Source organism: Ochotona curzoniae, unplaced genomic scaffold (assembly GCF_017591425.1).
Source record: "Ochotona curzoniae isolate NIBS_2020 unplaced genomic scaffold, NIBS_Ocur_1.0 contig_3498, whole genome shotgun sequence".
NCBI lineage: Eukaryota > Metazoa > Chordata > Mammalia > Lagomorpha > Ochotonidae > Ochotona > Ochotona curzoniae.
This window is the reverse complement of record NW_024465885.1, coordinates 29,945,042-29,966,075: the sequence shown is the minus strand read 5'-3', so window position 1 is coordinate 29,966,075 and position 21,034 is coordinate 29,945,042. Positions and strand designations below refer to the sequence as shown.

The window sequence follows — 21,034 nt, the reverse complement described above, 5'->3', positions numbered from 1 at the left end:
GACACAACACAGCTCATGTGCAAGCAGAGACTTTAAGAGCCACTGTGCAGTTTGCCAGGCTCTTTCATCTGCTGGACAGTAAGACCACAGTATTCTAGATAAGGGTTGCTTTCTCAACCTGCTCCCAGAGTGAAAATTCCATGGCACAGTGCTGATATCAGCACCTGGGACTATGTGGCATGAGTGAGATACGAAATCCTGTCGCTATTAGTCACTCACACATCAAGTAAATTGTTATCACAAGATAGTCCAGGCTATCTAAACTGAATAAAGAATTTAAAAAGTCCATTTACACCTTGCACTTTGATACATTCAGGAGAATGAAACATTAAAGTCCAACCACGTTAAAGATCTCATTTACTCAAAAAGAGAAAAGCATTTCAGTGTTTCCTGTATGTTAGTGCAAGTGTTTGTCTATAGGATGTAACACCAGTTTTGTCTGCATTAAGCACAAGATGTTTGGGAATCAGAATCCATATAGAATTATTACAGTAATTTTTAGACTAATGAAGCATGTAGCCAGACACATTTATATGTGGGAAGTAAAGATTATCTATTGAATTAGAAAATGAGGATTTGACTACCATCTTTATTCACTTTTTCTATTTTCCCTTTTTTTAACCCAAGAGCTTCCAAAATATTATTTCCAATGAAAGTGAATGAGCTTTTAAAAGTGTGTTAGCAAAACTCAATTACCCCAAATCTGAAACTTAATAAGTAACAACAAATGCAACATTTTCTGGTCTAAAATCTATCAAACAGGCGCTAACAAGTTTTCTGATTTTAATAAAAAGCAAATTGTCTTGTTAGCATATTTTAAACATAAAATCTTGTGTAGATCCATCTCAACACTTGAAACGTGTTTTCAGCATTAACATGAAACACTGGGATTTCAAGAAATTGCCAACACAGTCTCAGGAAAGCTCTGCCCTCTAGTGCCCATATTATAATTTTGCATGTTTAACTAAATAATCATTAAATCATTTTACTGAATTACAAGTTTTTCCTTTCTACATGTTTGTGCTTAAAATTCTGTTTCTATCCCATTAGCCATCTTCTCAACACAGTGTCTCTTAGAATAATATTTTACTTAAATTCTAAAGCCAAACTCAATTAATCCCTTTATATTGTTCCTGAATAAACGCAATACTCTTGTAGTTTTATACTTGTTTCTCTAGATTTTATCCCATGAATCAGAGAATGTTAACATTACTTTTTAACTAACTCAGAGTTCCATAGCTAATTTTCAGTGTATTTGTTCACCATTTCTTCTATCTTGGATTTAGTTTGGCAACAATTCACTTTTAACAAAGCTCTGTTTGTGAAAACTGCTATCCATTTTATGTGTCTGCAAAATTCTCTTTTTGTCTTCCATAAAGACTCACTGACACAAAAATTGTAGATTACCACCTGTTTTCTTTCACTACTTGGAGATCATATTGTCCTGACATGTGTTTCCATATTGCTGCTGACTCCACCCCACTTCGCAGCTCAAATGGCCTTTCTGACTGGCCTGGCTTAGAGTTTTCAATTAATTATCCCACTGACAATTCTACAGTCTACTCTGGCCAAACTCTTGTTAATTCCAACTTGGGGAATTTGCCAAGGTTTGCTGGGAAAAATCAATTTTTCATTGACTTTCTACTTCATTTTTATTGTAAATTCTTCGGTTATACTGCATGTCTTGGTATCTGTCATTGGCTTATAGTCTCCAGAAGTTTTTTCCAAGTGATCACTAAAGGAACATTTAAAATACATGCAGATGTGTAATGCATGGTTCACACCATCTGCACTTATGTCAATGAGTCACACAGCACGCAATATTTCACATCATCTTTGTGTTCTGTATACGCGTCAAGAGTTGCTTTGTACAGGTCACAACTTTTTAAATCATGCACTTACGTTTGTCCAAAAACAGAGTGCTCCTGAAGCATTATGTTTATATTTAAATTACATGCATGTTCTATCATCAACTATAACATTGAATAATGATGACTTTCTTATTTTTAGACAGATATATAGCAGAAGAACAAATGGAATGGATTTTGCATATTTTCTGAAGTATATGTGCCACAAGCATCAGAAAGAATCTCAGAAGCTCTTAAAAACTTAGGGCAACTATGTTGCAGTAAAGGTATCCTTTGTACATGCCATGTAGGGCATGACCCTTCAGGTAATCCAAGAAGTAAATGCAAAAAATTAAGATATATTGTTCTCAAGTACTAAATACAGCGAGGTTCAAAAACATATACATCTCAATCAATGTATGAACACAGTATCACATGAAATCTACTACTGGCTAAAGCACTTGCTGGTTAATTCAACAAAATTTGTTTCATATCTGAAACATAGTTGGCACCATATTAGGTTCAAATGACAGAGCAGTGATACAAAAGACTTGGTCTAACGTCACAGACTGTCAAGTTTCTTCTGAGAAACAAAAGCGTATCAAGCCAATACGGAAAACGGCGATGAGTGCTAAGACAGGAAAAGCATGGCACATTCTGAGAGCACTTAGTTTCCCAAACATTTTTAGAAGACTTGGGCTCTCATGATTTGGCTGGAGATTGGGTCTAAAAACTTTTAGAAGCATCTGTTTTATTTTGTAGCCATGAGAATCACACCGTAACTCCTTTGCTCCTCTTGCATTATTTGAAATCCGAGATTAACACCAAAAAGAGTTCATAAAAAATTAAAACTTACTAGAGATGTTAGTGAGGATTTACAAACCAAGCTTAGTAAAGATGCTTGCAAGACAATACAATCTTGAAAGGGCATCTCCTGTGATGGATGGATCACTCCAGTCACAGATTATTGGAGATTCAGTGAGTCATACAGATATAGCCGAGTTCCTCGAAATCAGGAGGGAGTGAGAACTGAGCAAATACTGATAAGTAGGAGGTAAAATTGGGCACAAAATACACATTAGCACATTGATCTGACTTCAGAACAATTCATAGAAAATAGAATTAAATATTTGTGGTAGTTGAAACACCAGTTTAGATCCCCGTACCCTGGATTGCAATGTCTGGATTTGGCTCTCACTGCCAGCTGCTGACGGCAGCTTCCCACTAAAAGCAAATCCAGGAGGAGGTTGCAGGAGATGGCTCAAGTAATTGGATTCTTGTCACTCACACAGCACACCCAGATTGCACGTCTGACTCCCAGCACAGCTTAGACACCATCATTGGGCATTTGGACATGAACCAGAAATGGGAACACTGATTCTCAAACTGATAAATAAATACTATTTTAACAAAAGAGATATATGCTGGTGCCCCAAACTGTGCAATCTAGAAACACCCATATGCTCTACTAGTCTAAAATTCAACTTTATGGAGCCTGACCCACCAGAAACAGGGAGCAGCATGTTACACAATCATTATGGTCAGGGACCCATTACAACAGTTCTCTTTTAAGTATAACCTAATAAATATCACCTTGCACTGAAGTGAGATGACCTTTTTCTTCTCCTTTGTTTTTCTGTAGTGACACAGGAGGTTAAAGTAGCAATAAATGGTGTACACACTTCACTTTACAAGCACGATTTTATATAACTAGGGCTCAACAAGTTAGAAAAAAAAATAGAACACAATTTTGGAGTACGTACCTCCCTATAATCATGTTTTGTTGAAACATCTAGATAAACATGTAGAATTCAAGTTCACAGGGTGTATGACCACACACATGACATAGAGATTTGAAACAGCTGTCACTAGAACCAGCGCTGAAATCCTACCAGAAATGTCAGGTTAGAGGTCAACTCTTCTCTGAGTGCCTGGTAGTGGGTAAAGGCCCTGAACCTTTGTCCTGTTGGTGTCCCAATCCTAAATTGTGATCGCAGTACCCAACTTATTGTAGCAGTTTGTAATGCTGTGTAGTTTGTGTTGACATGGGTTGAATCTAGAGTAAACAGTTCATCGCATTCTTAACAAAATGCCTGTGTGCCTCCAAGTATAATAACAGATTCTATGATCTCACTGTTTGGATCTCAATGGATCTGAAACACCAATGGCAAATAGAAACAGTGGGCCAGGATATATACATGTCCATTTCTATACATGAGTTGGTTCTTTAACGTTGATTTTGCACAAACTAATGGCAATAGATCATCTTCATTATCTGCCATTCATATAGCAAATCCTCAGCAACTTTATGATCTTTAAACTAGCTTTAAAGTAATCGGGTTGTTCTATGGCATACATTTTTTACACTCTTCAGTAAAAATCGTAAGTTGCTTTTCTTAAGTATAAATAAGAATTTTAAAAATTTTTCCACTTTTTCTCCTGTAGTAATGAGGATAAAAAGAATGAAATATTTAATCCAAAAATCAAGAATGAGCAGTATCCTCATTTAGTAAAACAAAATCACTTTCATGTTAAGCTTTTAATAGTAGTAAGTTGGCACAGGAGTTATTAGTAAGCAGGTATTTCAGGAGGAAAATGACCTTTGAAACATATCCTGTGTGTAAGAGTACATGGCTAGGAATGAGGAAGACAACTCCCAGAGGAGAAAGCTGCCCGATTTCTTATGTCTGACTGTCAAAAACACCTCCCCTCACTTCACCTCTTCACTGAGGGCCTGATTGTTCTGTGTACAGAACTTAGTCCAACCTGAATATACTTATTATGAATGAGCATTACAGTAAATGTTACAAGATCCCAAATTCTATCACCACAAAATTTTTAAAGCAAATATTCACCATAAGGAAAATACTCATAAACTCTGGCTTATGAACCATACCTATCCTTGGTTGAGTTTTAAAAATATATTAGCGCAAACTAATTTTGTATATTTTTTTCAAGTCGTTAACAGTCATTGCTGCAGTGGTTTTTAACATTGAACTGTGATGTCTCACAAAACAAACATATTTTACATCCTGGTTTTCTCTCTCTCTCTATTTACATACATATTTATAAAATGTTTTTCCATATAAATATGTTTTTATAAAACATCAATCCTTATTACATTCTTACAGTCTGGTATTTTATATTCTAATTATTTTTGGAACATATGTGATTACATTAATTAGCTTTGCAACTCATTGCTATACCATGAACAGCCAAGCACTTCAGAAAAGATAGATGGGTATTTTCTCCAAGAAAACTGGGAATGAAAGCAGGATATAAAGGACGACAGAAACAGCATAGGGAAAGCAAAGAATGGCTGCACAATATTAAAAAAAAATCATCTGCAGCACATTTGAAATGGTTATTACCAAATGCAATGAAAGAGCAATAAGTATAAAAGGAAAAACGTCAGAAAATTGGTTCAAATATTCAACCAACTATATATTTTTTCCCTCCCTTATGTGTGAATAGTAATGCCTTCAAAGGTCACTCATTACATTTGTCAGATGCATACACTATGCCAGGCCAAAGGAAAGTCAAGGGAGGTCCAGAGTTTTTTTTAAAAAAAAACATGATTTATTAAACTATGTATAATTGTGGAGAAATTGTTTATCAATCACAAATGTGAATAAATTAACTGGCATTTCAATTTGAAGATTAGCAGCAACTCTACAAAGAGCTTAGGAACATGTATGTGTTTGAATCTGGGTTTTACCAAAAGAATAAATGACAAAATATTATAAGGACACATTGTAAATCAGAATCTCCCAAAGTCTTACAGCTAATCCTCAATTACAGTAGCATTATATTTTTAGAATTGATTAGAGTTACAAAAAGCTTTCTGTATGGGAATCCATTTATAACACAGATCTGTTCCTCCTTTTAAATGAAGGTTCCCCCATTTGATTTCCCTACTGAAAAGCAGTCCTTCCAGAAAAAGCAACATTTCATTTGCCTGTACAACTTTCAAAATACTCTTTAAGCTGCAAAAGAGTCAGCACATATCATTTTGAAATCTCCCATTGGAGCACAAATATTTATGATTAGATTACTTTATGAAATTTAATAAGTTGGGCCTTACTTTGTTAGATTTCTCAGGATGTCTTCCATTTGACTGAAAGTTGGTGTAAATACCTACTCCCTAGAATCTATAATTCATTATTGATTACTTTCTGTTTCCCTAGCTCTCAATGCTAGTTTAGATTAGTTCTCACAGTGTGGCCTTCATTGCCACATTCCGTGAGAGCAGGCATCTTTGCTGATGTTATTAACAGTCCCAATCCTAATTACTACAACAAACAGTATGGGGCACAAAGTGCGTGTTCAGGGATCACATAATGAGTAACTCAGTGAAAAATGTATTTTCATTGTAGTCAATCTTTTGCTGATAAATTTGTGCCTACTTCATGAATTAATGCCCTATAAATCCTATCCACTCCAGTCATGTGAATATTCATATGTGAGCTCAGTCTACTTGATGACTATTCTAATTCATCAAAGCCAGCTAGGCCCTTGGCTCCCCATTCCCCAGTGCCATCGCGCTTGGGATCTTAGCTTGCACCACAGATAATTTTCTACAAATTACACCAAGCACTCATTAAAGACAAAGTATGTTTTATCTGTTTCTTTATATTATCAACACAAAATACCATGGTGTTTGGCTTTGGTGTTAGTCTTCAAATTAATTCTCATTGACCAAATCCGCGAAAATTATGTAAGGTAACAATTTTAGGTCTGTTAGGAGACAATGTTTGTTAACTTTTAAAACACCTATATGAAAAATATCTCTATGGTGAATTATTGAAGAGTTGAGATTTTTATTTTTAACTCTTTCTCATTTATTCTTTGGGATATTGTAAAAGTCTTCATGTTCTCCATTGGACTAGCAGGAAATTACAAGTCTTATTTAAATAGGATAGAAGCATACCTGAATCTTCCTTAAAGACATGCAGACGTGGATATTACTGGAATGCATGATTTCATCATTTTAATTCAGCACTTTCTGCTTTAAGCAAAAACAAACATGGAAAATATCACTAAATATCATCCTAGTTGCATAAATCACCATATTTGGAAAAAATAGGGAAAAGACATTTTGTATAACATGAAACATTCTAAGTAATATCTTTATTTACATGTCTAATCATATAGCAACAACAAGATAATTTATTTACATTACAAATTCAAGCTTCTCAGTGGAGTACAAATGTTAGCCATTTTATTAAGTTCAAACATACTTGGAGTTTGTCATTATTCCTTTCCTAAAATTTATTTACTTTGCATATGGAATGAACTAAATTTCTTCACCATGTGAATTTTCTCCTCTTTGAAAATATGCCACCTCCAGTGTAGTGAGACTTAGAGTTACATTTAGTTCATATTTTGATCTCTAACTTCACATAACTGCCTGTATTGATCCATTGTAATTATATTCTACAGATGAATTCCAAAAGTAGAAAAATCAATTACAGTTGTAATAGCCACATCTAAACATATTCTCACATTAAAGGAAGCTCTCATTGGAACCTATTGTGTGTGTGTAATTTGCACACAAACCAAAAGAGTTTAGCTGTAAGATTATTTGTGATAGAAATTTTACTTTCAAACTGTCTTCATTCTTTTGAGCTAGAATGTTTTATGTTCTTAATCAAACTGAAACCAGACACCTGTAAAGTGTTTACTCTAAAGCAAATGAAGCTGCACTTTCATTGGAATGATTGTTAGTCACACTACTCCAAGCAATATTTCCCAAATACTACTCTGTGTCTTACTTATTTTCTGATGTTGGAAGAACAGACTAAAGACTGTTACTCACCAAAGAAAAAGGCTTGTTTGCTTCTTGACTCTGGAGGAGGGAGCGTCCAAGGGCATGGCTGTGGGTCCTGGTGACAGATTCAGGATGCAAGCACTTGATAGGAGAGCAGGACAGCTGGAAAGAGGAAACACAAGCAGTGAGCCATGTGCACAGTCACTGATGCTTTCTGAAAGAAACAAGAGCTCACCTGCTAGCAAGGAAGGCATCAAATCTTCTCACAAACACCAGCAACTTTTCAAGGCCTTCTTTCCTAACGTGTCACAACAGCGCTCGAGTTGCTGAAGAAATGAACCATATTAACATGATAGCACAACCATCTCCTAGCTTTTCCTCTCCTGAGGGCCCGATCCCCTGGAGATGAGAAAGGAGTAAATATTGAGCTGGTGCCAGGGTATTCAATTGCAAGGATGGTAGGGGACAGAATGTCATGGATTATAAAGTGGCACTAGCATGGCAGCTCCCTAATACCACCATCTCCACTAAGTTCTCTGGAAACTAAGTTCTCTCCCTAATACCACCATCTCCACTAAGTTCACTCTTGAAAGTGAACATGCCACTTTCAAAGACAACACTGGCAATGCTAAGAAACAGAGGGGGCTTTTTCCTGAATATTCTGGATAAGGCAATTCAGAACTGCTTTCGGTAAATTTTACCACTAAACATATTCCATTTTAACATCTGTGCAAGTCTTACTCAATATGCAGTGAATTACTAGCCAGCTTTTTAAAGAGAAGAGATAATTTTTGCAAAACATGTCGGCTTGCTACAGAAAAAAAAATTGTGAAAAGTAAAAAAAGCACTAATCTGAATTTCTGTTGACAATTTTTAAAGATACCTTAACAAAAATTTCTTTAAAAAATTAATTTTAATTTATAGAAGGCAAATATTATGGTCATGTAGTTTTTGTCTTAATAAATAAGCCATATTTTCAGTGAGGTCTGTGATAACATTTTTATTTATATGACTAATATAACCAATATTTTGTATAAATTTATTCTATGGTATCAAGCAAAATGCTTGCTAGGTTAAATTATTGTAGACTTTTATAGTTGTTCCAGGTTTGACTTTATTCTTGGATAGAAATGCATCTAATACCCATTACAATAGTTCCAAAGAGAAAAATCAATCTTCTGACAATGAGGTAAGCCATGACAATTGCCTTAAACATGCTCCAATAAAAAGCAAGATTCACCTGTTGAATGCCCGCACCACATAGGAAAGGCCAGGAGGGTAATTTCCCAATGTCTGCATGGGCTAAATCAGTAGAGCGTCATGAGTCCTTACACAGATTCATTCTCTGGGTCAGAATAGGGGTTGTCATAGACCTCCAGGTGCTGGTGAGCAGCAGTGCTGAATATCTAGAAACAGGTCACTGCCCAGGAGTCCCTAAACAAAAGACTTGACAAATGTTAGGGTCCATAATCTGTGAGCTCCAGGGTACATTAGGAGAACTACCCGTTGGTGACCCCGTCTGTACGCTCACTTCTGATTTCTCTTTCTTTAGGGATGGTTCAGAGATAAATGGGCATGGGCTTACAAATAGAATCACACATTCAAAAAGTGCAATATACAAAAGACTCGCTTTTATGAAGATTAAAATATCTGATGTGAAGAGCAAACTATTTTGACCAAAAGGAGGTTCTTTTCCCATAAGGATGGGCGGTTTTAAAAGGGTGACACATGAATGTCCAATTTCTGGCCTGTAGCTCTTACAAAGATTAACATGAATAAATCCATCACAAAATTATGACTCAAGAATTTATACTCCATTCAAATTTGCCTCTGTAATTGATACCAACTTGTGTCCCTGCCCATCGTATCAACTTAATGGTGTCAGTCTATCCTTTTCCTGACAGTATGGGAATGTATAATTCATAAAATTTTGTGAAAGATGCGGGTTTTCAAGGAGCCAATGAAAGTGATTTTGAAGAACTGCTTGTTTTAAAAGCATAGAAAATGACAGTGAAAATGCAGCTGCTTTATTCTTGTTAGCAACTGAAGAAAAGACAATTAGCTCAAAAGCAAATGATGAAATATCAAATGACAAAGAAGGATTTGGGAAATGTTTACGAAGATTGCATTTGATTTTCAAACACGCTGCTATTAGTAATTATGCAAATTAAACAAGAAGTTAAAAACCCACCAGTATGTTCTGAAAGAAAAGTTTCAGATGTCTTATTTTTAAATTAATTTTCCTACTATCATCTTGAGAATTTGTTTTTCTTGTATTGTGGAAGGCAGAGAGGGAGATGCATACAGAGGAAACAGACAGACAGATGGTGAGTGGTCTTCTACCTGCTGCTTTACTCCCTAAGTGTATGCAATACCCAGGGCTGGGCAGGCTTAAGGTAGGAATACATAACATCCTGGCTGGGAGGCATCACCCATTGACTCCCAGGGTGTTCTTCAGCAGGAAGTTGGACATGGAAGTAGAGTCTGGATTGAATGCAGACATTTCTTATATGGCATATAGATTCCCATATAGCAATCTAACCACCATGCCAAATGCCTACTCTTATTATTTTTGATTGTTTTAAATGCTGAAAGAATGAAATCTACTGAGAGTTTTCTTATATCTGTTCTGATCCATTGAACATCGAGCATCTTTACTTACCAACTCGCTCTCCCTTATGGACTCTGTTCAGTTTCCTTATCCAGTGATGGAAAGCAATCTTTCTTATGAAGATGATGTGAGATTAGAAATGTAATTGGTAGCTTCAAAAGAACTAGGAGAAGCAAAAATGAACATGTTGAAAAACAAGTTTATTATATTTATTTGTAATTTTGTGAAACAATCAAAGTGTCTTGTGTCATCTGAATGGAATAAGACTGAATTTTTCAGTAGGTGGTAATATGGATTGAATATGGTAACTAAAAAGACTATGGCATAATCAGAGGAAAAAGAAACTGAAACATTTTGGAAATGATGGTGTAAATACTTAAATAGGGAGAAAGAAATAATGGTTAGAATAAATAGGCAAAATAATTTTAAATGTGCAAGGAAAAAAAAACAAACAATAAAATCCAATGGTCATATGACATTTGGCCAGATGTATCAATCATAATCTTTCGGTCTAATATTCTAACAATCGAATTATTTTAAAGGCTACGGCTCTATTTGAATCTCTCTCCTACCTTCCATGGATGCAGATCTAACCCCCAGCACTGACTGATTCATCTGATGAACAAGGATGGCCAGGCAAAGGCAACCACACACTCCCTCTCAGAATGTTCCATCAATGTTCAAAAAATCCCCACTGTGTTTAAAGCAAACCATGTATTGACATTGGCCTTAACCATGAGTGCAGCAGAGTTCCTCCTTTGATCGTACAACTGCTTCTGGGTTCTGGGAAGGTGATATAAAGGCCAGCTGTCTTAATTGTTCATTTATTCAAGAATAAATGAACTTTATAGTTAACACTTTTATCAGAATGTTGAGATTCATGATAGAGAAATGTTGCTTTTTTTCTTAATTAAAACCTTATGACAAGGTAGAAGGTAGAACAGATTATAGAACAGAATTTCAAAACTGGGAGCAACCCTCCAGAGCATGCCATGTCTTAATTTTCTGTCAGTATCAGACCTAAGGCCCAGAAAAGGAGTTTCAGCTCAGACAGAAACACTGCAGAGTGAAAAGGAAGACTCAAGGATTTGGAAGCCTAGACCCAAGCATTTAAATCATGACTTCACCATGCATTATTTTTTGAGTCTTTGGATTTATTTTCTAACCCCAAATGAACATATGCCACCATATCTGAATTTTGCTAAATTAAGCATGGACTTCAGTGTGTACTGGGGCAGTAATATCTAGCGTTCAGAATTACTGATAAAAATACAAAACACAACTAACTTATAAGCATTTTTTAAAATATTAGATGCTATTTTAGTTTGCCAGATAAAATTTCAAAAAAGCTACATTTCAGCTCTTTGCACTTTTAACAAAAATCACATAATCTAATATTTTTTAAAAAATCCATGTAGTAAAGGCTGAATTAGGCCTACACTTCTGCTTGACAAAAACAAACGATTCAGGAAATATCAAATACTGTACCTCTAGAATTCTAAAATTAAGAAATGCAGAGTTTGTTAACTCAGAAAATGTTTCTGAAAAAATCCTTCAGAAGCAATTTGGTTTATACGAGCTGATAGGACTCAATAATATCCATTAATCTTTACAAAGAATTTTGATGCCCTGAGGAATTCCACTATGCAAATGCTTTATATATCTCGACAATAAAATGCTGGACTTTCCGCTATTGTCTACAGCTACAATGTCAGGATATACTTGAGTAGCAGAATGATGGACTTGTATCTGTTTTTGAAGAACGGTACTGTTGTAATAACATAGGGAAAATCAGTAGGGGGAGAAGAAACGGAACTAGGTAGGAAAAAACTCTGATCCCATGGAACTGTAACATAAAAACTAAAAAATAGTGTAAAAAGAAGAAAGCACTGCTAAAGGTGTAAGTTTAATAAAATAATATGGATAACTCAACCAAAATTATTTTTATTCCAGCTAAATGTCATGTAAATAAAATCATAATTTAATTAATTTATTTTAGCCTTGAAAATTTCATACCTGGAATGAGGAGAAATGGGAACTGGGAAGAACCCGCCAGTTGGATGTAGGGTTTCACCTGTGATTAGTGGAAGTGCTGGGAATAAGACAGAGGTGATGGTTACATACAGCATTGTGAAGTTACCAGGTGCCATTGGACAAACACTGTAAAATTGCGTATTTTTGTGTGACTTTTATATAAATAAATAATTTTTTTTCAAATTTTTCACATGCATAAAAGGTTTAAAAATAGTAAAACAAATACATCAAGTCATGCATGGGAATTCTGTTAGAATTAAAGCACGTATTATCAAATCGAAGAGCAAGTTGTGTTTAAGTGTCTCTGAAATGTCAATGCATGCTTTTAAAAACACACACCAACATTTCTTCTAAATCTGGAAATTGCTAATGCTATGTTAAAGTCAACAGTATAAAAAGAGGTGTTTTCTACACATAGTTAGCAATTTATTCTCAAACTACAAAAAAAAAAAAAACGTCAGCAGAGGCTGACTGTGGCTCCTGTAACTTAATCTCACCGTTCTGGTGATCTCAAATCTCTCGAGTCTCACTTCATGGTTTATGATACAGTTACATCACAATTCCTCAATAAAATTACTGCTTTGTCACTAATCTCTCCCTATCAGTTATCCTGTAAGGAAGGAAGCTGGAAGGCACCACTGGAGAGAGGCAATGGCATGAATGATTGCATTCAGTCTCTTTCCACAACAATATCTCTAAGTCTGCAAGTGATAAATGGCACCCGAGTTATAAAGGAGCAACAAGGTCAGTAGCGCCAAGCAGCCCAGAGTTCAAAGAGAAGTCACCATTCTGACGGGTTCAAGAAAAGGCCACGTACTGCTGGCAAGCACCACTGGAGATAAATCCTTGGAGAAGCTGTACTGTAATTACAAAACAGTAATAGAAAAGTCTGTTATTGAAGAGCTAAAATGTTTGTCCAGGAAATCAACAAACAACAGTGATTACCCTAAAATCATTATTTTTCTGGAAAACATTGACTTTAATAACCATCTCGTGTCAGTCAATAATCCCGGAAGAAAATAGCATCAAAATGTTCAGTAATTCTTTGACACTGAAAATGGGCACCTGAATAATACTTTTCTTCCTGGTCTTCTCTTTTATAGTCTCTTCTATTTAACTATCAGAAATTTTTTTTAAAATGACAGAAAATAATGACTTCTCTAGCAATGTTTTATACCACCTTTAACACCTTTATAAATTCCTTTAAGCAAATTGCATAAAGATGTAATATTTTCTACAAACTAGGGTGTAAAAATCTTCCAATAAATCCCACAAAATAATAAAAGCTATTCACAAAATGTTAAAATGCAATCTATAAGGTGTCCTTCATATAGTAAAGATTCAACAATATTAAGATTCAACAATATTAAGAGTTCTTTCTAACTTGACAGTACTAGCAATGAGCTGGTTAGGGTTATAAACACTGCACTTTGGAAAGTCCTCCTATGTAGTTCTCTCAAATATGAGGTGTATTTGAAGATTATAAAAATGTATAGTATGGGGCCCGGCGCGGTGGCGCAAGTGGCTAAGTCCTCGCCTAGCACGCCCGGGATCCCATATGGGCGCCGGTTCTAATCCCGGCAGCCCCGCTTCCCTTCCAGCTCCCTGCCTATGGCCTGGGAAAGCAGTCGAGGACGGCCCAAAGCTTTGGGACCCTGCACCCGCGTGGGAGACCCTGAAGAGGCTCCTGGCTTCGGATCGGCATAGTATCGGCCCGTTGCGCTCACTTGGGGAGTGAATCATCGGACGGAAGATCTTCCTCTCTGTCTCTCCTCTCTGTATATCCGCCTTTCCAATGAAAAAATAATAAAAATAAATCTTTAAAAAAAAAATGTATAGTATGAAAAACAACTGTGCATGAATTTCAAATTTTCTGAGTACCAAATTAAATGTAACTAATTGCATTTTTTTCCACAAACCGTTGGAATGTCCTTCATAGATAATCAGTGTCAATAGCATCTGGAGTTTCCATTATATGTGCTATGGTTGTTATCCTTGGTTACTCTATAGACTTGTAAAAAATTTTAATATTCTTTGTTTCTTGGTTATTTGTGAATGAAGATAAAGACTCATTGGACCAAGTTGGAAATTTTGCTACCCATCCATGATGTGAAGTCAGAAAAGGATGCCACAGGAAAGACCACTACAACCTCCACTATTACTCAGAGAAATTTTATAACCAAAAACCCTTCAATCCATTCAATCCTAACTTGTCAATCCTGTGAATGTTTCAAGCACAAGTTGCTTGAAGTTACCATAACTTGGATATTTATTGCTCAGTTTAAGTGTTTATGAGCTAAGATGGGGAAAGTAATGGGTGAAGATTGCAAAGAGCATCCTCCAGTTCACACCACTTCGCAGGGGGAGTTATCAGCCTCCTGTGACAATAATGTAGACATCCCCCATTATGTTTGAGCAGCCACACAAAAGTACAATATTATACAATGCTTCTAAATGATTAACAGTCACATACTGAATTTTGTGATGTTTTTCCCTTATGCAATATACAATACAAAGGGTTAGAAAACTTCTCATAGCAGAAATAATGGTGTTTTAAGTTACGTTTTGTCTGTTCATGTGTGTAGTCAAGATGATGATACACAATTTTTAGAACAAGCACTCATAATGAGAAAAATAATCTGTACTCGGCTGTGTCATGAAAACATAATCAGGACTTAGCTGTATTTAACAATAAGTACTTTTATATAGTGATTTTTCATCAACTCGATTACTCTGAAATGTCTTCAAATTAAATCTGAAGACTGGTTTCCCCTGTTATGTTGTATGAGTGCCTTTCTATCACATTGCAACTCGCCTGGAAAGCACATCTCAAATTGCTTTTGTGAAAAGCCTCAAAGAATCAAATCTGAACTCCTCACATCTTCCTTGAGTGGTTTTGTTTTCAAATAAGAGTGGCTTTGTTTTCAAATTGTCTCCTCTAGATAGACTCACCTTGAAAACAATGTTCCAGTAGTTGCATAATTTAAAAGTCTAGAATTTGAAAGTGAGATGTATTAAATGGAGAATAAAAACATAGGAGGGTCAGCAGAAAGTCACATACATCCAAATGCATGTGAAAATTATGAAAAGTAGTGTTTAGATGGGTGAGTAAGTGCCATAGAAAACATAATTGTTGGGCCCTGCACGATAGCAAAGTGGTTAAAGTCCTTGCCTTGCAAGTGCTAGGATGCCATATGGTTACCAGTTCTAATCCCAGCGGCCCTGCTTCCCATCCAGCTCCCTGCTTGTGGCCTGGGAAAGCAGTTGAGGATGGCCCAAAGCCTGCACCTGTGCGGGAGACCCGGAAGAGCTCCTGGCTCCTGGCTTCAGCTCCAGCCGTTGCAGTCACTTGGGGGGTGGAAGATCGGATGGAAGATCTTGCTCTGTCTGTCCTCCTCTCTGTATATTTGCCTTTCCAATAAAAAATAAAATAAAAAAAATAAAAACAAATAATATAAAAAATCTAAGAAAAAAGAAAATATAATTGTTGAAATGTTCTCAGTATTTGACACTGGAGAAAAATTATGGCTTGATACAAGTTCTTCTACAACCACTTCAAAGACTATCTACATTCTTACTTGTGCTGGAATGCTCTAATTATTATGGCAAGAAAAGCCAAGTTGCAGGATCATTAATCACCTTCTTGCTCAGAATGAGAATGAAACAAAGGAAACCTCAAATGCCCTAGGGCTTGTCTTGGCTTCCTCTCTTCAATTTGGGCAAGTTCCTTCATGAAGATGCCAAATGTAGGATTAATCATCGTTTCTTTATGCAATAAAGTACTCCTGCTCAGCTCTCACTTATTTGCCTTCCTCCTTCGCGCTGAGCTCCAGCAGACCTCTAGACCCTTCCTCAGTCAAGGGTGATGGCCCAGTGTCTCCTCTGGGCCTTTCTAAGCCAGAAGCCTTAGCTTCCGTTGAGGTGGGGAGAAATCACATAGAGATCAACTGGACAAAATCATTTAATTTAATGAAAGCTAGTGTTGTAATGAGGACGTTAAAGCATAGGCATTGTTGGCAATTGGCTGGAGCCAAGAGACTGTTTTTTCAAACCTGTGGTTGATTTTATTGCTATTGTAATGGTTTTTGCCATAATGATATTTAATGCATTACCAGGAAAAAGATATGCCCTGTGGTAGGGCACTGCTTATATTTCGATACATGTTAGCATGAAGCTACAGCTAGATCTAATAATAGAAATGAACTTATCTAAAGATGCATTGATTTTTATATTATGTCACATTGAGAATTTAAAAGAACATCTAGTCCACGAAATAAAAATCCTCTTGAGAACAACACTGATTGCAATGATAAATTTAGAAGAATGGAAATCCTCCCCTCCCGGAACGGTGTACATTTGTATAATGGATTAAGTGCACTACATAGTTTAGAAAAGATCATCTTGTAGATGAATGATAAACCTGATGAATTTCAGCAGATTTAATCATCTCATGAGATTTGATCAAAACAATGGAGTAAGAAATAGATGCAAGAAAATATCCATCTCACCTATATCATTTGCTTGATCAACATGGAAGCCATTCAGTCTAATCTCTGAAAAGAAAAACATTATTTCCATTATTTTCATTATTATTTGCCTATTCAAATAATATTCCATAATGTAACCCTATCAATTTCCTACATACTCCAATCATTAGTTGTTTCAGAGATCATAAAATTTCTCTTTGACAAAACACCTGGTAAGAGAAAGGATAGAGCAAGACAAAATTCTTCATATTATTATTTATGTTTTAATCTTTATTTGAAAGGCAGATTCACAGAGAGAAGGAGAGACAGAGAAAAACGTCTGATCCACTGGTTCACTCTCCAAATAGCCACAACTGTAGGCACTGAGATGATCTGAAACCAAGAGCCAGGAGCTTTTCCCCAGTATCGCATCCTCCATTGTTTTTCCAGGCGAGAGGATGGGGGTTGCATCAGAAGTGAAGCAGCCAGGAACCAAACAGGTGCCCATATATGAGGCTGGCACTAACAGGTACAGGATTAGCCTGTTGAGCAATCGCACCAGCCCCAGAATCTTTATATTCTTAAAGAAGCCTGGCCATCTTCCCTGTGACAGAAGAGAATGAAGAGGCAGGGGGTTGCTTTGTCATGAGCAGTTTTAGAGTTTTAGAGTTAAAAGCAGCATGCATCTAAAAACGTTATGGGCAGCGAGAACACTAAGAAGCTTTGCTAACAGTTTTCTTCAGAGCAGTGTGTTTTAATGCATCTTTGCATTTTCGTCATAATACTGTTCATAGTTTCTTTACATTCCTAAAGCATTGTATTTGGAAATACTAGGGTTACAGTCCTTCATTCCCTTGAGGTCAGTGTCTCTTGCACATTTTCTTTATCACAGAGAATGTTCTGGGCCTGTGTATTCTCATACATTAAAGTGGTGTAAGATTTGGCACCCCTTTTTCTGCTGCTCACTTTTGAATGGCTTTCTGTGTCCTTTACAACAGGCTGAGCGCTGCCAGCTTTTCCACCTCTGTGGCTCTAAAGCTCCTTCCCTTGCTATTGATACAAAGTGAACCAGGAGCACTGAATCCTACTCTCTGAAACCTGTTTCCTATTCATCCCTTCCTTACTTTGTCTCCATCAAAAGAGGAAACACAGGAGCAACATGAACCTCAGGCCTGTTTTACTGTTGCCCTCAAAGTAACAATATGTTTTAAATTCATACATTGTTAGAGAAAAATGGGAAGTAAAGAAGGTAGGAAACAAGAAAGAAGAAACACAGGCAGCCTGAGGTCCCCATAAGTTTTTCTCTTTGCAGGAAAGTTTGCCACTTCCTGGACCAACAACTTCCTTCAAGCTTTCTGTCACCATCTTGCCCAGTTTTGATTGATCTCCTAGAAGTGTCTCTTACTTAAAAACTTGACCTAAAAGAATTTCTTCCATTCTAAAGTGTCCAGATATTACTGTGGCCTCCATATCAGATATGAAAAACTTGCAGGTATATCCACTGTCTTCAGTTTGCCACACTTGCTAGTAGCTTTCTTTCTCTGTATTTGTGGAAACAGAAAGAATCAAATTTAGGCTGTTGCCTCCATCTACCCAAAAGTTCATATAGAATTCCTTTCTTTTAACTGAATGTTGAAGAGGACCTGGAAAGATAAGAAACATTTCTGCATTTTCTCCATGACAATAATGTGATTTTGTTTCTTTTAAATAGGACCAAGTAGCATTCAGTATAGGCTGACTACCATGATATATTGTTTCTTTCTGTTTTTAACTCTAAATATCTAGCTACTTTTTACGTATGATAATAAAATATATCAAATAATTAAAAGCCAATTTAAAAACAAACATATGAAAAATTAAACTCTCATCAAAAATAGAATGCTTTCACTATTCCAGTTTTATTTATGTTTTAATTTAAAATTTAGGGAGTTTAACACTTGTACTCTGCTTTACTTAATCACTTCTCAAGGATGAAATACAACAAGTCTTCAGAATTACACTTACTCCACAGGAATGATGGAGTTTCTTATTTTGAAGTAATCCTTCCATATGTAAGTTCAGTTCTTGTGATGCTTTTATCCTGATGACAAGTTCAAGTCCCAGCTACTGCACTTCTGATCCAGCTCCCAACTCATGCTAATGGAAAACAATGAAAGTTGACCCCTGACACTCACATGACAGACACAAATGGAATTCTGGCTTCTTTCTATCTGTCTCTACCTCTCTCTATATACATATATATATATATACATATATAATATTTGTGTATGTGTGTGAATAACTATTTTTCAAATACATAAATATTTTTAAATAAATTATAGAAGATACACAGAAAAGCAAATACCTCCCTATAAATATTGGGCCTGGTGCAATACCCTGGTGACTAAATCCTTGCCTTGCATCTCCCAGGATCTCATATAGCTGCCAGTTCACATCCTGGCTGCTCCACTTCCCATCCAGCTCCCTTCTTGTGGCCTCAGAAAGCAGTAGAAGATGGCCCAAAGCTTTTGGACATCACACCTGTGTGGGAGATATGGAAGAGGTCCCTGGCTCCTGGCTTCTGTCTTCAGATTGGCTTAGCTCTGGCCATTGTGGCCATTTGCAGAGTGAACCAGCACACAGAAGATCTTTCTCTCTGTTTCTCCTTCTCTCTTTATATATCTACCTTTCCAATAGGATTTATTTATTTATTTAGAATAAATAGTATTGAAATATCCTTACTACCAAAACCCATCTATAGATGCATGCAATGCAATCCCACAAAATATTAGTAGCATTCTTCCCATAACTAAGGAAGAATGTTATGAAATTCATGTGGAAACACAAAAAACTTCTGAGTATCCAAAGCAGTCTTATGCAAAAGCAACAAAGCCAGAGGTTTCACTCACAATACCTGATTTCAAGACACACTATACAGCAATCATAAGAAAAACAGAATGATACTAACAGAAAGCTAACACACCAACCAGTAGAACACAACAGAAATAAGACTACATGTTTGCAGCCAACTGATTTCACAGCAAAAGGGACCAAAAAGATGCAGAAGAGAAGTGATAGCTGCTTAAACATGTGGTGTCACAAAATTACAGATAGCAGATTCAAAGAACACCCTTCTATCTTACTCTTCACCCGATTCAAAAAGTAAAACAAAGTCCTAAATGTAAAACCAAAAACTATTACACTACTAGAGCAACACCTAGTGAAAAAATTGTTTGGGCCATGGGAATGTTTTGATTGAAAAAACATAGTTAACACCAAAACTAGACAAGTGTAATTATTCCAAACTATGAAACTTCTGCACAGCAATGGGAAGAAACGACTGACACAATGGAAGCAAATGCTTGTGAGATGTCCATCTGAGAACTGATCAATACCCAAAATATATAAGGTGCTAGGATAACTCAGTAAAAATATAGTTAGGTAGCTGGAAAATTATAAGACAAGACACTTCTTGAAAGCAAGAAATTGCAATGGCCAACAAATCCATTTGTTCCTCTACGTCATCCACTATGGAAATACATATCCAATCAAATCGTATATCATGGGATACATCTTTGAATGGCTATTATCAAAATGTTAAATATAACAAATGAGAATGACAATATATAGAAAAAGAAACTTACATATGCTATTGGTGAGAATGTAAATTATTACAGTAGTTATAAGATATGGTATGGTAAACTGAAAATCAGAAACATATCTATGACATGGTACAGCTTCACCACTTCCAAGCACACATTTAAGGAAATGAAATCAGCATATGAAAGAGATCTCTACATTCCCATGTTTATTTCTGATGTATTCATATTATCTAAGATGTGAAATCATGCTAGCTGTCCATCAGGAGATAAACAGACACTGGTAACATACATACCCAGGGAGGTACTATTCAACACCATAAAATCATAAAAATAGATGAAACTGGAGGATATTATAATAAGTAACATAAGTCAAGCCCTAAAGACAAATAGCAAGCATTTTCCCTCATGTGATAAATGAGTACTGGAAGTTGGAAAGGATACGGGCAACGGAAGAGGGCAGCTGGGTAATACTTGCCAAATACAGTGGGATGTCCATGAGTCATAATAATCCATGATGTAGTGGTACTTCAGTACAGTCACAGAAAAGTGGAATTACAAGTATCATTTTATTTTGGTGCAAAAAACAATTCTGGAATCAGAATTTTCCCCCATACAATGAAAAAGAAATTTTCCATCAAAAATATTTTCTGTACCAATGTACCCTTATTTTAATTTCATTTTCCACAATCTTTTGAAGTACCCTCATCTACTTTATGAATAAGCAG

General features: G+C 36.1%; 2 long non-coding RNA genes across 4 annotated transcripts; both read right to left on the bottom strand.

Annotated features, from left to right (window-relative positions):
• Positions 1-6,575: 6,575 nt before the first annotated feature.
• On the bottom strand, positions 6,576-13,126 carry LOC121156876. 3 transcript variants are annotated; one of them, XR_005883936.1, is made up of 8 exons: positions 13,080-13,126; positions 12,245-12,320; positions 10,801-11,011; positions 10,280-10,391; positions 8,858-9,063; positions 7,853-8,016; positions 7,666-7,779; positions 6,576-6,852 (listed from the first exon to the last, which is right to left on the bottom strand). It is a non-coding gene; the product is annotated as an uncharacterized LOC121156876 (long non-coding RNA). The 3 variants fall into 3 exon arrangements; XR_005883937.1 differs by lacking the exon at positions 7,853-8,016 and having other exon boundaries at positions 8,858-9,037; XR_005883935.1 differs by lacking the exons at positions 7,853-8,016; positions 8,858-9,063.
• Positions 13,127-15,651: 2,525 nt separating this feature from the next.
• LOC121156875 lies at positions 15,652-18,856 on the bottom strand. The gene is made up of 3 exons (XR_005883934.1): positions 18,733-18,856; positions 16,771-16,815; positions 15,652-15,673 (listed from the first exon to the last, which is right to left on the bottom strand). It is a non-coding gene; the product is annotated as an uncharacterized LOC121156875 (long non-coding RNA).
• Between the last annotated feature and the right edge of the window lie 2,178 nt (positions 18,857-21,034).